At 39.1% G+C, this 21,846-nt stretch overlaps 2 long non-coding RNA genes across 2 annotated transcripts in view; both read right to left on the bottom strand.

The window, feature by feature from the left end:
* Positions 1 to 9,880, bottom strand: part of LOC141277075 (uncharacterized) — a 34,551-nt gene extending 24,671 nt beyond the window's left edge. The window contains exon 1 of the long non-coding RNA XR_012327777.1: positions 9,781 to 9,880. This is a non-coding gene — a long non-coding RNA (uncharacterized lncRNA). The remainder of the gene's footprint in view (positions 1 to 9,780) is intronic.
* A 705-nt stretch (positions 9,881 to 10,585) lies between these two features.
* LOC141277006 (uncharacterized) lies at positions 10,586 to 15,169 on the bottom strand. Its single transcript, XR_012327526.1, has 4 exons — positions 15,054 to 15,169; positions 12,677 to 12,814; positions 11,762 to 11,836; positions 10,586 to 10,809 (listed from the first exon to the last, which is right to left on the bottom strand). It is a non-coding gene; the product is annotated as an uncharacterized lncRNA (long non-coding RNA).
* Between the last annotated feature and the right edge of the window lie 6,677 nt (positions 15,170 to 21,846).

Below are 21,846 nucleotides of genomic sequence, written 5' to 3'. Positions count from 1 at the left end.
CACGTACCGCAAAAAAAAAAAAAAAAAAAAAAAAAAAAAAAAAGACATTTAGGAAAATATATATGAGGTAAGATTATTCTAAAAGAAAACAAAAGAACCTTAGTTCTTTTTTGGGCAGCAATCAGTTCTTCTGAAAAAAATGCTATTAGCTCAGGATTTCCTTTTGATAACTGGTGTACTTTTCCCATAATATACTTTATTCTGCAAAAATTGTCAGAATGACAATTTGAATACTGCTTAGTTCTTTCTGAGTTCATCTTAAAGAAGCTTTAAAACCTCTGATATAATGGAGTATTGATATCTTTGGACAGATTATTAAATTTCTGAGGTCAAAGGGAATTTATAAATCATTCTCTTATTCAAAAAGGTTCATACACTTCTCATTTTAGTGGGGCATTTACCCAGGAGAAACTATTGTGTATACATGTAGTATACATGTGTTGTATGCATACTCTTGGTGTGAGCACACACCTACCCCTTTAACAAGTATGTAGAGAACCCACAATGATTTTCTGCTCACCAAGCAATTCTGGATTCCTTTACACTCCTTAAATGTCTTGTTTATTGCTTCTCTTTTGTTGACATTTCTTAAGTCCTTCTCTCTGCTTATTCACTTTTCCCTGCTTCAGGATCATATCTAGAAGTATTAAGTTAGGAGGGTCAGGAATTTCATTATAGATTCGGAAAAAGGGGAAGCCCTAGCTGAGTGTGTGAGGAAGCAGGGTGCAGTAGAGCTGGACTGACCAGGGTGCCGGGCAGAGGTGGATGGGCAGAGCTGCCGTCCCCAGAAAGGAACAGCAGGGGGCACTGTGGTGGGGGGGGGGTAGAGCGGCCCCTGCCCTATCAGTTTTGTTTGATTACGGACAATGGGATCATTCTTTTCCTCCCTCCCTCCCTTCTTTTCTTTCTTTCTTTCTTTCTTTTTCTTTCTTTCTTTCTTTCTTTCCTTCCTTCCTTCCTTCCTCCTTCCTTCCTTCCTTCCTTCCCTTTCTCCCTTCCTTCCTTCCTTCCTTCCTTCCTTCCTTCCTTTCTTCCTTTCTTCCTTTCTTTCTTTCTTTCTTTCTTTCTTTCTTTCTTTCTTTCTTTCATAGCAATTAGGCAAAAGTCCTCAGAGCCACTTCAGGGTATAAAACTAACAATATAATTACCTTTTATTTTAACAGTTGGATTTTAAAAATGGTCTATAGTAACAACAGCTATTTCTGTCCTGTGAAGTTTTACACAAAAATATCATCTAATCTTTTCAACAGCCCTACAAATCTTATTATTGGGTCCATTTAACAGACGAGGAAAGAGAGGCTCAGACAATACGAATATGCATTCCAAGACTCACACAGTGGTGGAGGATGTACTCTCATCCAGGTCTTCTGATTCTAAACTGTGTTCTCTTAATAACCCCACTCACTAGCAACCATTCTATTTGAACAGTAAAACTTCATAAATTATTGGGAAACCTAGGGAAGTTCCCTTTGAATTAGCATAATACTTCAATAATAGAGCATCTAAAAGAAGAATGGAGTCGTGTCATGTGAAAACTTTTCACAAAAGCATCAACGGGTAGTTATTTTTAGGTTACTTGCTCTATTGAAATGTTAGAGTGATATTAAATTAGCAAGAATTCATCTAAAATATTTATGTAATTTAAATACGACTCTTATGTTTTAATTTTATGATTTAGATCACTGCACATGTATGAATTGTTTGTTTATATTTATTTAGTGTTTCAATTAGTTTATGTTTATTCCCGTATATGCTTACTCCACAGATTTTCTACAAGATGTTCTACAAGGTGTTCTATCTACCTGGCTAATTTGGTTATTTTAATGCTGATTCCCTTTTAATGTATGGGGGCCTGTCTGTGGGGCTATTACTAAAAGCCTTATAAAGGAATTTGTCTGGGAGGACAGATCTAGAGCATGTAGCTCAGAGCCACACAGAGAAAAGTCTGAGAGATCATGGTAATGGCTTTTACTAAATTACCAACTGCCAGTCAGCCTGCTAGGCACTGCTCCTTTCTCTTGATTACGGTGATATTTCAAACCAACCCACTGTAATATGTGCAGATGTCAAAAACTGAACCCACCTTGCAGTATTGTAGATATTTGAGAATGTTTACTTTCCTGAGCTAGAAATTACAAACATTAATTGTATAATGAACTTACACAGGCCACTGTCCAAGAATGCTCTGTATTATTGAAAGATTCCACTGAAAGCTTCATGTGAAAGGTTAAATAATTTCTGAAGACCAAGATCTGAACAAATCCTTACCCAAACACCACGTATTTTTTGCCTTGCAATTTAATGAGTGCCTTTGTAGATGGGATATCAAACAGATGAGGGATTTTAATAAAAGTATATGCTCAATACCATATTCTCCCTTTGAGCAGGAAGCATTTTCCTCGACAAGCTTATGGGAGACCAAATGTACAGTGTGCATGTGAGTGTGGGCCTGTCCATCAGCAGCTTTGGGAAATGTGTCTCCTTGAAGAGCAAAATGAGCAGGAATTGCAGAGTGAGAGACACCAGTAGTGAAAACAATCCTGTGCCTGATTAATCATCTAATTATCACCTACTCTTGATAGAACTATATCCTCATAGTGGAGTCTCTGCAAAGGAATTTTGAGTTCTATAAATTACATTTCACTCGCAAGAGAGCGGGTAGTATCCTGCTGCGTGGAAGCAACAGACGGCAGGGAAATAACATGTGTTGTCATCTTGGTGACTTGGTTTCAAACCTATTTCTTTCTCTTAAACTTTTTATTGAAATATAGTATATTTACAACGTTGTGTTAGTTTCAGGTGTATGGCAAAGTGATTCTGTTATACATTACATATATATATATATATATATATATATATATATATATATATATATCTCCTTTTTTAGATTTTTTTCCATTATATAAAACCCATTTCTTTTTTTTTTGGCTGTGCAGCTTGTGGGATCCCCAACCAGGGATCGAACCCACGCCCCCTGTAGTGGAAGCGCGGGAGTCTTAACCACCGGACAGCCAGGGATTCCCTATAAAACCTATTTCTAACAGTTGTTATTTTTATGGTCACATTCATCATTTCACCCATGATTAACATGATTTTAGATATTTTTAAGAGATTATTTCCCTACTTGACTATTTCTGTTAAATGTATGTTACGTATCCTTTAACTCAGGTTTCTTCCCTCAAGTATGCATACATTTTGTTTGATGTATAGATGCTCTGTTGTATTCCCTGTTCTTTTGTTACAGGATTACGCTGTTTTAGAGAAGGAATCGTATGTTCCCAAAGCTCCATATTTGCTCTTATTTTTCTCCAATGGTCACCCAATAAGAATCAAAAAAAGTGGAAAATTGAATTTCATAGGGCTGATCTGTCGAGTCCTAAAGTGACATAGCATTAAAACTAGGAGGCATCATAGATAAATGTCAATGATTGCACATTTTCTGCAATATTAATAAGCCTTTAATCTTGTCATTTTCAAGGGCTTTGTGCCCTTTCTAGGGTGAATTAAGCCTTGTTCTTTATCACAGGATTTGAGTAAAACTTTAATTATTGATATAATACAACCCTATTATAACATAGCTCATTATTCAAGTCAGGTCTACTAATATATATTAAGCACCCATTTTCTATTGGAACTATGCAAGGTGATTGGGGACACAAATTTAGAAGCAAAAGACAAAATGTCACACTCTTTGGGGTTTTTAAAGTATCCCTATATATGGTAGCCCAGAGACTACCCCTTGAGATATTATAATCACATATTACAAAAATCTGAAATAATATAAAGAGCTTATAACCTGATAGAAGAGAAAGGTGTAGAAAGAGATAATTTTAATATTGTAGAGTTTTTTTTTCTCAGTTGGTGACTTTCTCAGGTGACGTGAAATGGCACTCAATCCATTCTAAGGTTCAGGAAGTCATCACTGACCTAGTGATGCCACATCTGTATCGTGAGAGAGTTTGTGTAAACAATGAAAGTTTGGAAGACTTCCGGGGAACAATGCCACATGAGCAAGATGGATATAGCGTGCCCATGGGTGCAGAACTCCAATTGTTCAAGATAGAAGGAAGGTGAAACAGTTGCAGGTGAGGATGGAAATCTGAGGCTGACCTTCTGAGCATTCATTGAATTTAACTGGGCTTTGTTGTGGTAACACTTCCAAATATTGGTCACTTGACCTACTACAAGTTAATTTCTCCATCAGGTAAAGTCTGCTAGATACTGTGGCAAATCACCAGCTTTGTTACAAAATACAGAACATCACACTGCCGTTCCAGGCTTATAATGCAAAGGATAGACACCAGAATATAGGACCTTAAGAAAGAAATAGATTTTTCTAATGGAGACTCATCCTTATGGGAGAGCACATTGTCCAGGACACACAGATTGAACTGCACACTGGACCGAAGGAGAGCCCAGTTGCCAAGGCCATCACAAGGGCTTGCAGTGAGAAGGCTTATGAAGCTGTAAATCGCCCCTCTTCCACCTCTCCAGTCCCGCCAAATATCAGTGGAATCGCAGGTAAAACTCCTTAGGAATTTGAAATGGGTTTTAAGTCGATTTAACCTGAATTTCAGGGATGACTGGGTTACTATTAACACAATGCCATGCTTGAAGAATGGTCTCAATCAGTGTTAGTTTTCCCTCATGCTCGACCCAATCATGGTTGGAGAAAAGAACACTCGCTAGGGGCAACCTAAAATGACAGTGACTCCAAGGCACAAGCAAACTGTGTGTTTGATAATCTAGGTTTTAGGGAAGGGAGTAGCAATTTTGTGCATTCCATGTCAGCCTGAAGGAATTCTTTTCTTTTTTACAGAGGACCTCAATAATTTTTATTTTTAAAATTCATTAAGTGACTAATTGTATCTATACTATTAAAGTCAACTGTTTACATACTTCATGATTAGGGCTTATATTTTAATGTCTTATTTCTAACTGTGGTTGTAACGTTTTCAAATTCAAGAGTCTTCTTTTATATCCATATCTTTGCCATAATGCAGAGACGTTAGTCACACTCCGTAAATCTTTGGGCATGGTGATGATGATTTGTGAACAAGAGTCTCGTTTTGCCTTATCTATCACTTTAGGTGCTATAATTGTTTTCCTGTTCACTTTAGCCCTCTTCTGAATTACCATCAACAAGAACTTGTCCTTGAAATTAAGACTATCTGGGGACACACGTGAATCATCTTCTGGTTTGAGCTGTAAGGGAGTGGGACACAGTTCAGTGTACTTTAATGGCATTATGTGTTTAAAAGATAGGGGAAAATAACAAGGAAATTTTTATCCTAATCATGAATGACCCTTAATCAGAACCCTACCTTCCGCGGCATGTTAGCACTGGGTAGATGGAACAAAGAATTCAAAAGTCAGACCTCGACCTCATTAGAGAATAAAAGCAAGAGGAAATGATGTCAGTAGCCAACTGTGGGATGCAGGATGAGAAAGCTCATGAAAATGAAGCTGGAGGGAATGTTGAGAAAAGGGGCACCACACACTCGAGGCCCCTCAGCAGGACCAGCGCTAACAGAACGAAGAAAGCGCCTTGATGTCCGCTGCCTCTCCACATGTGCTGATTAATTTCATAAGCTTCCGGTTTCATAGAATGGAAGCACATTTAACTGGAGATAGTTAAGGAAAGAATAATAACGTTAAATAGGTTAAGAATTTGTTTCCTTTTTCAGATGCACGAGCTGTGATCACTTTTAATCACCTCACATCTTTTAGCTTGGGAATATAATGGACACTTAGCTTCTTCATGTTTTAGGAGTAGCAAAATGGTGAAGTGAATTACTCATTAGTTTCCTTAAGCTTTCGTGTTTCTGCGCTCCTTCCTGCCATGTCTTTTCTCTAGGTCTCAGTTGAAATGTCTCGTCTCTTCTGGATCATTCTCTGATCTGCCCAGAGTCCACAAGTAGCCGGCCCTTCCTATTCATACGCACACAAGTGTCTCTATTGTAGTCCCGGTCATCTAACACCAGAGGTACTCATTTATGTTTCTCTTCTTTCTGTGAGGCCCACCAGGGTAAGGATGATGTTCTGTAGTTGTTTTGAATTCCCAGGTATTAGTACAGTGCATAAATAAACTTAAGAAATATGTGAGAAACATAAACAAGAGAAAGTCAAGGTCTTGAACACCAGAGGGGCCTTCAGTCAGCGCTACAGAGGATCAGCTTCATTTTGTGACTCTCATTTGTCTGCTGATTGGATTGATAAATCCTGAGGTTGTGATTTAACACCATCAGGCTCCTTTCCCCTAAATTCCCGGGGTCTGAGAGAAGGAGAACCTACTTTGGGCTCAGAAATGCAGGTCTTGTGGTGAGGGGGAAGTGGATAGAGAGACTTTGGTTTGTCCTTAATTGAGGCGGGGGATGGATTTAGGCACAGCAAAAATCCACCCTTTATTCAAATGTGTTCCCTCCTCATCTCGGTCCTCAGATGACCCCTTCCGGTTTTGCTGACCTTGCCAGAAAGACTGTCCTAATGGTTATGATCACAGCCCGAGACAGTATGTCATAAAATAGACGTTGGTTCAATTATGAATAAAGAATAAGAACCACAAATGAAACACAGACAGCAAATGAAACCAAATACTGGGGGAAACAAAGAAACAAATTTTAAACAATAATTGATAACATCTCAGTATGTAAGAAGATTGGAACAGCCCTACAGATATTTATGTAATATTATTCTCCCACGATTTCTCAAACAAGAGCAAAATGCTTTTGTTATTTGTCCACAAAACCACCTTTGGCTTCCTTTGCATTAACATGTAGAATAAATGTTTGTGTGATCTTTTAAGGCTTAAATGAGATTTTGCCAATACCAACAGTGTGTTCCAACCACAATTAGTTTCCCTTCATCTCACGAACTTCCAGAGCTGCAGAAAATTACTGTTTGAAGCCAGGTTGTATTTCACATAGAGGGTTGAAAATGCACGCACAAAAAAGACATAATCTCTAGGTGAACTGCTTCCTGGTGCTAGTAAAGTGATCCATTCTGTTAAATAAGCCCCCGAGAACTTGCATTTGCCTGGGTCCTAAATTTAATAAATATTCAAAGGTTACTGATTGACCAGACACAAAAGGCTTACTCTGTGATTCCAATTATATGTCCTTCTAGAAGAAACAAAACTCTAGTGATGGAAAGCAGAACAGTAATTCCCGGCGGGGTGGGGGGGGATTGGTTGCCAAGGGGCACGAAGGAACTTTCTGAGGTGATAGAAATGTTCAATATCATGATTGTGACGGTGGTTAAATGACTTCACATTTGGAGAATGCATCAGATTGTGCATCTATAATTGGTCATTTTCACTGTAGGTCAACCATGCTTGGATAAAGCTGATAAAATTGATTGACCAAGTTGAGTGCATTGTAACCTGTGATTCTTCTAAGTCATCACTGCAATTTTCTTATGTTTCAGAGTTATGTTCTGAAGAAATTTAGAAAATTCAAGTGTTTCTCACTCTATTGCAGGCAATATTATGGGCTACAATTGGGCTAAAACCAAGTCAGTTTCTAGATTAAGCAATTGATGGTGGGGCATAGACAGGATCAAGGAAGTGGGAATTAGTATGGTCCCTGCCTCATGTTCTGGGATAAGAGTTGATGGTATTATTAGTACGTTACCCTCTGGGGTTACTGACTTTCAAAGCTTTGTTTATTGTATTGGTTGATTCATTCTTAATCAATCATGTTGTGTGTGTGTGTGTGTGTGTGTGTGTGTGTGTGTGTTCACACATGCACATGCTCAAGCATTGTGTGGTGGAAAAAAATTAAAATGAGGGTTCCAGTTCTATCACTTACTAGCTGTGTAACCTTGAATAAATCACTTACTTTAATGAAATTAAAAATAAAACGCTAATATTCAATAGAGTAAGGGGTTCAAAAGGTATTGTTACTTTAACTATCAAAAGTAGTCACGAAATCAACCAAATTCCATGAGAAATTATCGCCTTGACATAGAGGTAGCTGTTGAAGAGTTGGCAAGTTCATTACCTGCCACCTTCATGAGGACAGGTGGGAGGTGAACCCATGCGGTGACATTGCCACTGTCTGTCTGACTGTTCTCACAGCTAGTGACACATTTTACTAATCTGTCTAATGACTTCAGGTATTGATCTTCACGAAATTATACTTCTATCACTCTTATTCTCTTCAAATAAACAATTAGCAGCATACAAGGTTGTTAAAGAACGTGCCAGTTCTGAACTCATATGAACAGAATCACCAACAGAAAAATCTTTGTTTCTCAGAGGTTAATATTTCAGTTTGCAGAATAAAAGCAAATATAAGAATAAATATAAATAGGAAATGTATATATATTTTCAATTTCTCAATCTAATATCACAATTCATTCGATGTTTTGCCCTGTCTTCCTTCCCTTTTAAATGGCCCATGTTTCAGATAACTTACTGGAGTTACGATTTCTCATCCTGATATGATACAGAGAGCAAGTTTATGCTGTCCACGTCTCGGGTCGGGAGGGGCCCTGAGGACGGGCTTTCTGACAGGTGATCGATTATCCTGGATTTTGAGGGTAATGAGGAATGCCGAATTTATTCTTTGCACAAGTTTTCCAAAGGCAGCACAAACTCAGAATTTTAGAACCAAAGGGACACGATCGATCCTCATTTCTCAGAAGAGAAACTTGAGACTCAGGTCAACAGATGTGCTGCAAGTCGTACAGTGACATAATGCCAGATCTGGGTGGAGCTGAGACATAAAGCAGGATCTGAATGCTGCAAATCACGCATTTAGTCTAGATTCTGCACTGGCCCTTGGAAACATTATGCCAGGCATAGCGTGTTTTTTCATGATTTTTTTCTCCCTTTATCATCCACCTACCTGGTGTACCGCCCCCATCTCCTCCCGCCTCATCCCCATTTCCTCATCTTATATGGCCATTGGCTGAAAGTGACAGGATTAATTGAGGATTGAGGTACCTGCTGAGGAGATAATCCTGGAAACTTAATGTGGGGTTTTAGAGACAAAAATCTCTCTTGTATTCAATGAACGGAGATATGATCTGAAATGACAAGGATGACACCATCACCTGTAGGTACATGGAAGGTAGAAAATATACCTAATTTACCAGGTGATTTATCCCAGGGGGTTTTCGACCAGGGTGTGTCAAGTGTTACCTGATTGCTCCCATCGCCTATTAAAAAAACGTGTGAGGACAAGAATAAGCAAAGGCTCTCAAAACTACAGCGTGACTTGCTAGTTTGGAAGGCTCCCAGCCCTCCAGATGCTAAAATTAAAAATGGCTTCTGAGTAAGCATCTAATCCAGAGCACTGTCAGGAAAGCTGGCATAGAGATGACGGCGAGAATATCACTGTGAAACGTTTAGCGACGCCTTGTAAGATCGACCTTCCGTCAGACCAAGGGCCCTCTAAGGCCATGTGGCAGGGGGTGGTGCCTCACTGTTCTCTACATCACACCAAACATTGGACTTCTAGGAAACTTAAAGGGGGTGTTTCTCAAGCTGGTCAGCAGGGCTCATTTTTACGCGATCTGGGTGGAGTGTTGCAGGATTCCGTGACTTGGTTCCTAGCAAGGCTGTTAATCAATGGTTAACCTGTGCAGACTCCCCGGCAGCCCTGGAATGTGTTTCTCTCTCTTAGAGACTCTGGCAGAGACAAGGAAGAGCCTGAAAGGAGTGAGTCCTAGGCTCCATCTCATTCTGTCAATGGTCTGTAAATGGTCTCCCCGTAGTTTTCTTTAGATTCAGGGGAGCTCAGCCCCTCTGCCCTCCTTCAAAAGCCAGCACCTTACCTTTATTCTCTGTTGTTGTTTAACCTCCTCCACGCCTGGTGTAGAGTGGATCCCTATCTTCCCAGTTTGCACGGATGCTCTAAAGATTTCTCTGCCAAACTATCTGGACAAAGAGGCAGAGAAAACAAACACAAACAGTATGGGACAGTGACAACATTGTACACATCCACATCCACACATAGACTTCTTTCAGTGTCTGATATCCATGTGTCCCAGAACAACAAATCTCAAAGAGGATTCCAGGACTTTGAAAACTTTTGTGGACAAGTTCTGTGTTAAAGTTTAAAAAGGTTTCTTTTTAGTAACATGCCTTGAAGTTTTTAAAGGCAAGTGTTCGTAATGTATTTACTATTTTTAAAAAATTTTTTAAAAGCTAAAAACACTGTGTATATATAACCTGGTTTAAAAATATGTGTGTATATATACATATATATTTGTATACACACACACATTATATATACATAAAACAAACCCTTCTCAAGTGCAACATAAAGCATTTATAAAAATTGTGGCAGGGCTTCCCTGGTGGCACAGTGGTTGAGGGTCCGCCTGCCGATGCAGGGGACACGGGCTCGTGTCCCGGTCAGGGAAGATCCCACGTGCCGCAGAGCGGCTGGGCCCGTGAGCCATGGCCGCTAAGCCTGCGCATCCGGAGCCTGTGCTCCGCAATGGGAGAGACCACAGCAGTGAGAGGCCCGCGTACCGGGGAAAAAAAAAAAAAAAAAAAAAAAAACTTTTGATGGGGGTTAGCCATTTAATTCCTTAGGTTACAGGCTAGTAAAATGGGATTATGACTTACCTGGAAAAGGAAAGGACGTCATCCAGAGATGTGTCCAGTGATTGACAGGACTATGGGTTTCCCTTCTAAGGGAATGTAAACAGGATGATGCTGTTTGAAAGCACAAATGTCCATGGGAGAGCATGTATAGCTGTGGAGGACCACAGGACTGGCCTTCTTCTAGTGAGTTCCTTTGCAAAGACTTGAAATCTAAAAGCTGCATTTCCCAGCCATTCTCATCGATAGGGGTTCTGCAAGTGAATTAAATTCCTTCAATCACATAAACTTAATGAGGTCTGGTAGGTGGAAGTTAGGTGGAAGCTATACTTCTGGATGTTTTGGAAAGTCAAGTCAGGAGAGAGAGAGAGAGAGAGAGATAATATAAATAATATTATATAAATATAATATACTACTTTATAAAAATAATATATTATATAAAATAATATATAAATTATATATATTATACTTATAATATAAATATATATATATATATTTTCCTGGATGAACACTCAAGATTCCACTACTGCATCATTTTCAAATATTTTATCAGTACTCAACACTCAATAGAGTGTTTTTATGCTTAAAATAATTGGAGTGGTTCCATTTCCTGTAACTGAACACTTACTGGCATAATTTTTTTTTTTTTTTTTTGCGGCATGTGGTCCTCTCACTGTTTTGGCCTCTTCCGTTGCAGAGCACAGGCTCTGGACGCGCAGGCTCAGCAGCATGGCTCACGGGCCCAGGCGCTCCGCGGCACGCGGTATTGTAGCAAACCGGGGCACGAACCCATGTCCCCTGCATTGGCAGGCGGACTCTCAACCACTGCGCCACCAGGGAAGCCCACTTACTGGCATAATTTTTAATGAAGAAATGTTAGAAGAATTCCCCTTAAAGTAAGCAAGGAGACAAACATGACTGTGCTTGCTAATTCTATTCACTGTAAAGAGTGGAGAAAGACAGGAAATAAAATTTAGAAAATTTAGAAAAGAAGAAATAAAACTCAGATGCTGCTGATAGGAGAACCAACTGGAAATACCTGCTATTGACTCAGCATGCATCTTCTCTTATCCCCTGAGGAATTCCTAATACTCACACAATACTGTCTGCCATGACACAGACTTGACTTTAAAAGTCAGAGATGTCCCGGAGTTAAAAATTCTAATCTTTTTCTTACCTATCAGCATATTGAACAAAATATCTCACCAATAGGCACGTTTGATTGGTGTGTACATGTCGCACGAGGGAGGCCTTTCCAGTTTCGTTCGGACAGCTGTGCTACTGGAGAAAAGGACAAAGGTCTGCATTTCGACAGAGTGTAAACTCTCCAACCTCAAATTATTGCTTCAGCTTCACAAATTCTAGGGTTAGTCCCTCTTCCATATTTAAACAGTGCCATAATGATTCATGGTTTTCTCTTTTCTGGCTAAAAATTAAGCCTGCATTTATATAGTATAGTTTGTGGTTATCCTGAATTCTGGCTATTAACCTCCTTTCAATATGTTCATGTGTCTTGCTCCATCTTAACTTCCACGCTGAAAACATAATATGATATTCTTGGTGTGCACATGACAGTTCAAAAGTAGAGTAGTAATCACATATTTTATTCTAGATAATACATGTCTATGAATTTACTCTTATTCATGAAGACTGGGGTTGAGGGTTAGCCCATAGTGGCCACGTCGCACTGCTGATCCTATGTTCTTTTTTTCTTCCTTAACCTCGCTCTGCCAGAGGCCCTAGCTAACACAGACAATAACACATTAATCACTTCCACCTATGAGAAGATAATTTTGCTGTTTAAGTTTGGCATCTCTTGTTCTTAGTGGGGATTTTCCCTCTGTTCTCCACTCCCCTATATCTCTAAGCACCCAACAGCCACTTACCCTCATATCCCATTCTATAATTTCCCAGCCCAATAACTGACCTCCCCAGACCCTGATTTGTACTTTGTACCTCGCTGGAGATAGGACCTCCATGAACTCCTTTGGTTGTGGCTCTAGTAACCTGTCTATCCTTTGCAAATCTTTCTCCATGTGGACTGAAGTATGGCCTGAATTGTAGACCTTGTAAGGATGCTAGTTAATACCACTGGGAGCCCATGAAACTAGGAAATTTTACCTGCTTGATCAATGCACCTCATCACTTCAATCAGCCTCTTTGGATAGTGACACCATCCCAGGGCTCATCTTCCGTGGTCTGGTGGACTTTGCCGTTTTTCTTTCCCATCTTGCTTCTCCATGAAGGAAGCCTGCTTCCCTGCAGAAGAAAAAAGCTCTGTGGCTATTCTAGTGACCCAGAACGAATCACCTTACTCCCGAGGCCCCATCTTTTCTCTGCACCTAGTTATTTTTCCTTTTTATATACATAATCACTGATATCTTAACTCGTTAGAGGACAGCCTGGGCAACTACGTACTCCTCTTCAAACAGATCATTTTTCCTTAGTAAGGTCGTGTGTTAGTAAATCTTCACAATTTTGTCATGAGAGCCCCCATCCTTCCTGAGTCATTCTCCCTTTTAAAATCTCCTGTTGTTGGAATCACATTTGCTCTTTGAAGTTTAGAGAGACCCTGAATCTTTCAATCCATTTGATTCGACCACATATGCTATGGATGCAAAAGCGAATAAAACACTCTGCCTCTGAAGACTCAAGTCCGGTTAGGTTAACAGGCAATGCCTCACTATATGAATTGGGCAGGACTCTAGTCAGTGGTCTTAGCAAGTATGTGAGGTCACAGAGGATAGAACAGGATAATCTGTAGAGGTTTAGAAAAGTGAATAGGAATTTGCCAAGTACAAAAGTGAATAGTGACAAATAGTACAAAAAAATGATGGAGCATTTCTGACAAATAGGGCAGCACGTGTAAAAGCCCTGTTGTGTGAAAAGGCATATGTGTCCAGGGAAAAGGGAAGACATTGTTATGGCTGAAAGATGGTGTAGGACAGGGGAGGGATTTTAGGACAACAGGAGCAAGATGACGAAGAATATGTTTTCCTGTTAGAGTATGAATCTCATACGGTAAGATCCACAGAAGTGTCTCAAGCAAGGGAATGCGAAAATCCATGTTCTTGAAAAAAAACCTAAGATAGAGTTAATTTGGGGGAATTCTAGTATTTCACTTTTATAGGCTAGGAGAACTGAAACAACTGTTTTCAGAAAGCACTTAAGCCCACTGCAGAGGCTGTTGGGCAACACTCGAATATGTAGAAAATTGCAGTGTATATGGTTAACAACTTCTAGGCATTTATCATCCCCTACGTCTACCTGGGTATTTCCCACGTCCATATTCACATTCCGAGTTCTGCCACAAGTAGCAGTTTGATGGACAGCAGCTGAAATTGCATTTGCAAACTTATTTTTGGATTGTGGAAGAGACTGGGTTGAACATTTTCTTCACTTCGTAAGAGTCTAGAGGATCCCAGCTTATCTTCCTGTGTTCCTTGGAGCCTACACAAAGGCGTGTTGTCTGTAAGTAAGGTCTGAGCGTAGGCGGTATCTTGTTCACTGTTGAATCACAAAGAGCTGTCACAGGGCCTAGAAACCAGCAAACTTTCAATAACGTATTAAATGAATGAAAGAAACAAACAGAACGGTCTCCTTGAACCACAGTACCTCCTTAGCAGCAGTTGAAGAGGAGTCAAATATGGAATTATAAAAGCGATTCTAACAGGTTTGTGTCAGGCTGGTATGTTGTGAGCCCTAATAGTCCCCAAAACCTGATCTTGAAATATTCAGTTTCTTCTTCCCACGGGTAGCATCAGAGACTCAGAGGGTAGCATTACTGGGAGAGAAATGTCTAAACTCATCAACTGATTAAAAGTTCAAACACAAGTTTAAAGATTTTAAAAGGTTGTAGGAAAAAGTGACTTTCTACTACTTGTGTTTTTCATTCCTTCTTTCTTGTTGTATTTTACTTCATGTATTATATACATATATTTATCTGAGGCATGGATGCATAAACACTCACAATGACTGAGGCTATAAGAGTAACATGTCTAAATGAAATATAGTACAGGACAGAGAGACAGGAAGTATTGACACTTTCTCCTTGTTTTTGGAGTCTTAGCCATTTTTGAAACATTTAATGTTCAGTCTCCTTTTCATTTATATACTAAGCAAGAATTTAGCACTTGATATTTGACATAAATTATGCTTAGGATTGAATGAAAATAGTTTTCTTCTTATATGTATGTTTGCCTTCTCAAATTCAGATCTCCCCCAGGACCCATCTTCTTACCTCACCACAACTGTCATACAGTAATTTTTTTTTGATTGATTCTGTTACAGGTCAACGGAAAATGTGTAGGAAGCAGCAAAGGTAAGAATCTTCTATTAGTGGCTACAGCACTGTGTCAACCCAAGAGCAACCTCTTCACCTACCTCCAATAAAGATGTAAGCCATCTACATCTCATTCAGAGACTGGGAATGCAGACAAAATTAGGTAATGATATTATTTTACCTCTAGAAAGGCACTTAAAGGATATGTAGGCTTACCTGTGTTTTAATTAGGAGAAACAAAGATTGAGAGAAGTTACAGAGATGTGCCCCAAATCACAGGTCAAGTTGATATCAAAGTCAAGTCAGGTATCTTGTTATCCAGTGTTCTTTCTGCAATAGTTTGTAATGGTTAGTGTTATATGGGGGTCCTGGAGAACATGTTTTCCATGGCATATACCATCACAGAGCAGCAATTCATCACACGACTGCAAGCATCAATAATTAAGCTGCCATTTATTACGCACTTTTCTTATGAAGAGAACTTTATGCTCATACCTGGCCTAATATCTTTGTGGCAACCTCATATGATAGATACTATCATTCATATTATTTTATGAATAAGGACAATGACCCTTAGGAAAAGTAATATCTTTACCTGTGGCCATGCTACAGTTAATCATGAAACTAGCACCCTAACCCGAATTTTATCTAACAAAAATTCCCCTGTCCCTGACTACTAAGCTATACTCTGTGAGTCAAGCTTAGCTCTGAAAGAAAGAGATCAGATTAGCCCATGTCTATCCTTCCTACTTTAATAATCAACAGTTTGATTCCAGGTACATTCATGGAAGCTTGTGTCTTAAAAAACAATCATTAAGAAACTCTAAGTGAAAAATACTGGGAATTCAGTGTTCTTAAAGGGTTACTGACTCTTCCCCCCACAGACTACAGTGAACTGATCTCAAGGCTCCTACGTATAAATAGATCTTTGTAGTTGTCACACAGAGAACAGAGGGCTGCTCTAATGGGAATGGCCTGCAGTTGAACCCTGATCATTTGTCCATTAACATTTTTACCTGTTTTCAATTGAAAGGATGGTACACCTACAATTTTCCTTTTAAATCATACAAGTCTCGTGCTGACAAACATTGATCTTTTCCAAAATACCAAAAATGTATAATTTAAAAAAATATTCTGTCCTATTATTTAATTTAATTATTTTTTACATCTTAATTGGAGTATAATTGCTTTACAATGGTGTGTTAGTTTCTGCTTTATAACAAAGTGAATCAGCTATACATATACATATGTTCCCATATCTCCTCCCTCTTGTGTCTCCCTCCCATCCTCCCTATCCCACCCCTCTACGTGGTCACAAAGCACCGAGCTGATCTCCCTGTGCTATTATTTTAGAGGTACAGCCAGAACTCTGTGCCGGGGAACAGGTTATCCAGTTAGCTCATTTTCTGTGCCCTGGGGTTTCTCTGTCTCCTTGTTCTGTTCTCTTTGAAAGCATTGTACTCATTAGCATCACCATTGCAAGCTGAGGAGAGGCAGGCTTGAGAGAGGCTATGCCTTCTTCAAAGCAGTTGAGTAGATAAATAAGCTGAGTACAACAAGGATCTGAGAGAGTATCTGATGTCTCTCTATATTTTTACTATTTCTCATCTACATCAATATTGGAAATCTCTAGCTGAAAGTTTAGCTTCACCTGCTGCAGGCTCTAATTTCTGTAAGAAAAGCATGGCAATAGATAATAGGATTAGTTAGAACCTTGATAAAGTATTAAGCTTCTTCCACTAGTTTCTTGATTTTAAATTTATCAGTTAAAAGAAATGCATTCTGAGTATTTATAAGAGAACCTTAACGTTTTTATTAGCTATAATGCTCAGAATCGTATTTCTCAAACTGTGACCCCCTACGAGCCCAGGAAAAATCCCATATGAGCCCAGAAAACATTCTTAGAGGCTTTGAGGTCTTCTATATTATCACATTAAGTGTTTATCTTTAATGAAACATTCAATATAAGTATATTCTGGGTCATCGGCACTACTGCCTGGAACTGACTCCCAGCTCTTTATTTCTGCTACCATAATTACTTTTGTGTTTAACTTCACTCCAGGTAAAGACCGTAAGTAAACATTTGCAGTACACTGTAGGAAGGAGGGTTTTGCAATCACTGGAGAAAAGTAATAGAGGAACTGAGCCGTGACACATGTCTCCCTGGCAGAGGCTGGGTAAGTTCAGAACTACCTCTACCATCACACATTTCCCATCTCTGTGTTGTGAGTTGACTTATTTGTCAATTTCCAACAGTTCACTGTCAAGATTTCTTCTGCTCCTGATAGCGGCAGTGATTACGATATATACTCACGCAGTGAAGGATTCGGGAATGCAGCTATGCAGACTTTACGTTCACGCAGACCACAGTACAGAATGAGCAAGTGAATCCTAATTAAACTTGGCATTAGAGAACTTCTTATGGCAGCATTTCATTAAAGTGAGAAGCCATATTAGCTTAAGCAGTCAAGTCTTAAAATTATTAATACTTTATAAAACACATCAGTGCAAATATGCATTTTCTATATTAATATATTTAAGTCAACATGGGAGAAACTGTTAAAACAGAAAGAAACTCAGGGCCAGATCTTCTTTGTTATTAAATACAAATTATTATTGAAGTCATCATTTGTAACTTAATTTCAAGAAAATAATCTAGTTGAATAAATAGTAATTTGAAATAAATTCACATTGTTAGTTTTGTTTTTATTTATTTTGTAATTTCTTTTGGTTCTATGGATACGTAGGAATATTAAGAGTAAGGGATTTACACTAGGTTGTGCAGATTTAAGTTACTAGGTGATCAAAATACGGTACCGGGAAATTTTTATTCCCTGGAAAAAGGAGACAATACATTGTAAGAGTCTGAGAATATACTGTGATATGCTCTATAAATGGTAAACACTTGGTAGAATTTTTTCAATATATGGGAATTACAGAACTGGAAGAGAGCTTAGGTATCATTTACTCTAGCCCCCTTGTTTAGGCAAAACATGGACTCAGGTAGTTAGAACCCTCCTCCAAGGTCACTTAGAAAGTGAAGTCATTCAATCAAGAAATAATTCTGAGCACTTACTCCTAAGTGCTAAGAATATAATGTACACATGCGGTTAATGGCAGAGCCCCACCTAGAAGCTACACCTTTTATGGCCAAGTCCAGTCTGTTTTTATTTCTCCATGGGTCCTTCTAAGCCTGAACACCAGCCAGGAAGAAGCCTGATGTCTTAAGCAGGAATCAAGCAAATCACAGTGGCTTCTTCCATTCTGGGTTCTGCCTCCATTAGCATCACGATTCATTCTGAATTTAATTGATAAGGTTGAGATTTTAGTCTCAGCTATAGAGAAAGAGAAGCAAGGGAATAAGTTAAAAAATTATGTATATGAGCTCAGGCTAGCCATACAAAGTAAACTGTGGCTTTTTCTTAATCAAAGACCAAGTTTTATTATTTTGATGAGGAGGGCAAAGCTTCATTATCGTCTATTGGTCTTTCCAACTATGATAAGTGACAAACTAATGTGGAAATTTTGCAAATTATTGAGAATATCTATGCTGTGTATAGGCTCAGTCACTGGGAAGATACCAGGTGAGCTTGTTGTGTCATAGGGCATTTGGTACAAATACCAAACTGCATTTACCGTCAGCTCTCTCTATGCTTTATTCTCATTCATGTAGCACCAGTATAATCCCAAGTCCCTAGGACCTGGGTCCAAGAGGCCTTGAGAATGTTGGGTATTTCCTTTTCCCTATTTCACAGTTAGCTCGATAAATAGAAAGTCCAGTTGTGTAATATTATGGCGTGGTTTTTCTAAGAATATACAGCTTCACTTTCATTCAAGGGCCTCTGAATCAGTGTGAAAATCAGGGGAGGAGTTATGACTACCGGTTGGATACACTGAGGAACGTCTTTCGTAGGTGCGTTAATACTGTTTCACCAAACATTTCCAATTCTCCTTCCTCCAAGGTTGGGGTAGGGTGGCTCTTTGTGATCCCTCAAGGATCTGAACCTGCAGCGCATTCTCTCCATACCATAGCAGTTTCTTTGAGTGAAATCTAGAGGAGCAACTCTGATTAACTTCAGGAAGAAAGGGCCTGGTGCCTTTTCTTATTGCAAAGATGATGAGTAGCTTCAAGAGTTGGACAAAGGGGGAGGTTGAGGAGGAGAGGGACAAGAGCAAACACTCAGGTGTGAGCCGCAGAATTACATCTGACCATCCATCTAGTTCATTGGTTTCGAACCGCGAATGAACCCTGGCTACACAGTAGACTCACCTGCAGAACTTTTTCTTTTCTTTTTTGGCCGTGCCTGGGGGCTTCTGGGATCTTGGTTTGCCTACCAGGGATCAAACCCGGGCCCGCGGCAGTGAAAGCGCCGAGTCTTAACCACTGGACCGCCAGGGAATTCCTCACCTGCAGAACTTTTAAAAAGCACTTATGCAAAAAATAAAGTAAAAAAACTGGGGGCATCAAATTAAGGACCCCATGGATGAAATTAATTGACAGGTAGTGGTCCAAGGAAAACAGTCTCAAGTCTATATCTGGAAGCTAATATCTAAATATGCAAAGACTGCTTGGAAATTCACAACAAATCAAAAGTAACCCTGATGTAAAAATGAGTAAAGGATATGAAAGGGTGATCTCTATAAGAAAAAAAGAAAAGCCCTAAAGCTAACAAACTCATGAAGAGATACTCAGAATCATTGATAAATATAGAAATGAAAACTACAATAAAAATATACCCTTGGAAACGTTGGAATGAAAAAATTAACAAACTGGGTGTTGCCAAGGATTAGTGCGGATTTGAGTGTATATATATATATATATATATATATATATAAAGCTTCATGCCTTGCTTTGGGAGTGTGGAGTGGTATACCATTTGTAAGAGCAATCTGTCATTTAGCCAAATTACGCACATAGCACAGTAATTCCATTCTTAGCTATATACCCCAAAGAAATTCTCACATAGGTCTCTACAGGAACATGCTCAAAAATATTCATCACAGTGTTATCTGTGTTACAAAGAGTTGGTTTCAAGTTGGCTGTCCATCTCTGGGAGAAGAGAAAATGAAAGTTGATAGTTATAAACCAAGGAGAATTATGAAGCAGGTAGAAGAAGGAGTTAGAGGCAATGAATTAAATATATACATGGCAACATGGATGGATCTTAAAAGCATTTACTTATGAAGAAAGAAACAATATAACATACCTAGCACAATACCATTAAGAGACTTTAATCCACATGCACACCAAATAAAAAATACTCATTTTTTTTCAAGACTACATTAAACATCTATCTACTACAAGATACTAGAAGATAATTAGATAATGTTATAAAAATTAAAATAACAAAAACTAATGGCTCTGCTCCTCCCCAGAACAATTTCTCCCTCTCCCTCTCTCTTTCTACTTAGTTTTGGAGAGCTCCTAGGTGATTACAGTGTGAGGTAAGAATAACTATTGAACAGAATATAAAATCCACAAAAAAAGAATAAAAAGTCTCCAGTGGCCTTTTCCTCTTATGAACGTCTTCACACAAGATTCCAATTACAGGTGAGAGAATCTGATTACTTAGTATATGTGGTATCTGTGCCCTTGGGCTCCTGAGATCAGAGCCCCTCCTGACTACATGCAGAGCCAGAGGAGCTGTTTCCCACAAAAGGGGTGCCGGACAGCCCCAAACCCTAGGTGGGCCTTACTCTACCCAACAATAATTAGCCTGGATGTTTGGAAGTTTCTGATTCTCAAAATATATTTAAGACAAGATGTTTGATTCCAGGATGATAAAGATTCATTAGTGCATGACAATTAATCACTATAAATTCAGGATTCAAATGATTCCACTTAAATAATTCAGTATTGCTGAGTGCTTTGCTTTTACTACACGAAGTACAGAGAATAAAAGAAAAAAATATATATATATTTTGGATCTTGCCAATAGGAATTCCAGGTTAGATGGATTTCGGTCTGTCATTAGTGCCATATAATGTCTCAGGATGAGATATATGTCAGATTTTTGTAAATGATTAGGAAAAATTACTGAGGAAATTATTTGTATGGGAATTTTAGGCAAAACCCCTTGCATATGCTCTAAAATTTCCTGTTGATTATTTTGAAATTCCAACACTGGATGGAACTCAATTCCCCCTTCTCGTACCTATTAAGGCAACAATGTGTTTATCATGAGTTTGGGCAAAGCTTCATTTTAATTACTGCACATGTGTTCTAGAGATAGAAAAAGTTTTCGATCTAGAAGGGATCTTTGGATTCTTATTATCTCCAGTTTTAGTTTTATTAAAAAAAAAAAAAGAGGGCTTCCCTGGTGGCGCAGCGGTTGAGAGTCCGCCTGACGATGCGGGGGACACGGGTTCGTGCCCCCGTCCGGGAAGATCCCACATGCCGTGGAGCGGCTGGGCCTGTGAGCCATGGCCGCTGAGCCTGCGCGTCCGGAGCCTGTGCTCCGCAACGGGAGAGGCCACAACAGTGAGAGGCCCGCGTACCGAAAAAAAAAAAAGAAATTAAAGTCCAGCGAAATGACGTCCCTGGATCTAGGAGGTGGGAGTGTCGGTCTCATTTCAAGCTCTCACTCTGATGTCAGGACAATGTTAAGGCTCTTCCCAGATTTGTCTTCCCCAGTGAATGATATCTTTCTGGTGTATTCACAGTAGATGATACCTAGTCATCCAGAACCTTGATGTCTGCATGACTGATACTAAAGTGCTCCGTCACTTTATTTTTTACAGCTTATTTCTTTAAAATTTGTTGGGTTAGTCAATTAATGTTTTTAATCATAAGTAACATAGTATTGTTGAGCCATTAAATGCATTTGTTCCAAATTTGTTATATGTATATATATATACACACACGTATATACGTATATGGGTGTAGTACGTATGTGTATATGTGCTGTATATACATGTATCTATTTTTTAAGTGCATGTATGTTTGTATATAAGTGTACATATATACCCTTCAATGTGCAAGGCACCATTCTAGACATAAGGAGCACCA

This window comes from Tursiops truncatus, chromosome 18 (genome assembly GCF_011762595.2).
Source record: "Tursiops truncatus isolate mTurTru1 chromosome 18, mTurTru1.mat.Y, whole genome shotgun sequence".
Classification (NCBI taxonomy): domain Eukaryota; kingdom Metazoa; phylum Chordata; class Mammalia; order Artiodactyla; family Delphinidae; genus Tursiops; species Tursiops truncatus.
The sequence above is the reverse complement of the archived record's forward strand: the minus strand, read 5'-3'. Positions and strand labels throughout refer to the sequence as shown.